Genomic DNA, 2,393 nt, shown 5'->3' with positions numbered 1-2,393 from the left:
TTGGGTGCTAGTGTTTCCATGATTCCAAAGACTTTGTGTGATTTGCTAGGTTTCCGTGATTTTGATGATTGCTTTTTAAACTTGCAGCTTGCGGATTCCACTATTAAGAAACCTATGGGAAGAATTAATGCTGTTATTATTGTTGCAAATAGGAATTATGTGCCCGTAGATTTTATTTCTCTTGACATAGATTGCAATCCTTCATGTCCTATTGTTCTTGGTAGACCTTTCCTTAGAACGATTGGTGCAATAATTGATATGAAGGAAGGGAATATTAGATTCCAATTTCCATTAAGGAAAGGCGTGGAACACTTCCCTAGAAAGAAACTTAAATTACCTTATGAATCTATTATGAGAGCCACTTATGGATTGCCTACCAAAGATGGCAATACCTAGATCTATCCTTGCTATTATGCCTAGCTAGGGGCGTTAAACGATAGCGCTTGTTGAGAGGCAACCCAATTTTATTTTTATTCCTTGCTTTTTTCTCCTGCTTAGAAATAAATAATTTATCTAGCCTCGTTTTTGGTTGTGTTTCTTGTGTTTAATTAGTGTTTGTGCCAAATAGAACCGTTGGGATGACTTGGGGAAAGTCTTTTTAATCTTGCTGTAAAAAACAGAAACTTTAGCGCTCACGAGAATTGCTGCCATTTTTATTTGGAAAGTGATATTTAGTTAATTCTTTTTGCATATTATTAATAGATAAATTCCACACGTCCATAAATTTATTTTGTAATTTTTGGGGTTCCAGATCTTGCGTTAGTTACAGATTACTACAGACTGTTCTGTTTTTGACAGATTCTATTTGTCATGTGTTGTTTGCTTATTTTAATGAATCTATGGATAGTAAAATAGATTATAAACCATAGAGAAGTTGGAATACAGTAGGTTTAACACCAATATAAATAAATAATGAGTTAATCACAGTACCTTGAAGTGGTGTTTTGTTTTCTTTCACTAACCGAGCTCACGAGATTTTCTACTTTATGTTTTGTGTGGTGAAGTTTTCAAGTTTTGGGTAAAAGATTTGATGGATTATGGAACAAGGAGTGGAAAGAGCCTAAGCTTGGGGATTCCCATGGAACCCCAAGATAATCTAAGGACACCTAAAAGCCAAAGCTTGGGGATGCCCCGGAAGGCATCCCCTCTTGCGTCTACTTCCATCGGTAACTTTACTTGGAGCTATATTTTTTTTACCACATGATATGTGTTTTGCTTGAAGCGTCTGGTATTATTTGACTCTTTATTTGTTAGTTTTCCACAATCATCCTCGCTGTACACACCTTTTGAGAGAGACACACATGATTCGGAAATTGTTACAATACTCTATGTGCTTCACTTATATCTTTTGAGTTATATAGTTTTTGCTCTAGTGCTTCACTTATATCTTTTAGAGCACGTCGGTGGATTTGTTTTATAGAAACTATTGTTCTCTCATGCTTCACTTAGATTATTTTGAGATTCCTACAAAACAGCAAGGTAATTTGCTTTAATTATGTTAGGCATTCAAGATTAATATTTTTTTCTTATGAGTGTGTTGAATACTATGAGAAGTTTGATACTTGAAAATTGTTTTGAGATATGAAGATGGTGATATTAGAGTCATGCTAGTCGAGTAGTTGTGAATTTGAGAAATACTTGTGTTAAAGTTTGTGATTGTCGTAGCATGCACGTATGGTGAACCGTTATGTGATGAAGCCGGAGCATGATTTATTTATTGATTGTCTTCTTTATGAGTGGCGGTCGGGGACGAGCGGTGGTCTTTTCCTACCAATATATCCCCCTAGGAGCATGCGCGTAATACTTTGCTTTGATAACTTGTAGATTTTTGCAATAAGTATATTAGTTCTTTATGACTAAGGTTGAGTCCATGGATCATACACACTTTTCTTCCTTCCACCATTGCTGGCCTCTCTAATACCGCACACCTTTCCCCGGTATCATACACCCACCATACCTACCTATCATGGCATTTCCATAGCCATTCCGAGATATATTGCCATGCAACATTCCACCAGTCCGTTTACTGTGACACGCTCTATCATTGTCATATTGCTTTGCATGATCATGTAGTTGACATTGTATTTGTGGCAAAGCCACCGTTCATAATTCTTTCATACATGTCACTCTTGATTCATTGCATATCTCGGTACACCGCCGGAGGCATTCACATAGAGTCATATTTTGTTCTAAGTATTGAGTTGTAATTGTTGAGTTGTAAGTAAATAAAAGTGTGATGATCATCCTTTTTTGAGCATTGTCCCGAGTGAGGAAAGGATGATGGAGACTACGATTCCCCCACAAGTCGGGATGAGACTCCGGACGAAAAAAAAGGCCAAAGAAGCCCCCCCCCCCAAAAAAAGAGGCCATAAAAAAGGAAAAGTCCCAAATAA

This window comes from Triticum urartu, chromosome 2A, assembly GCF_056163025.1.
Source record: "Triticum urartu cultivar PI428250 chromosome 2A, HENAU_Tu73, whole genome shotgun sequence".
NCBI classification, from domain to species: Eukaryota; Viridiplantae; Streptophyta; class Magnoliopsida; order Poales; family Poaceae; genus Triticum; species Triticum urartu.
Note: the sequence above shows the minus strand (reverse complement) of the source record.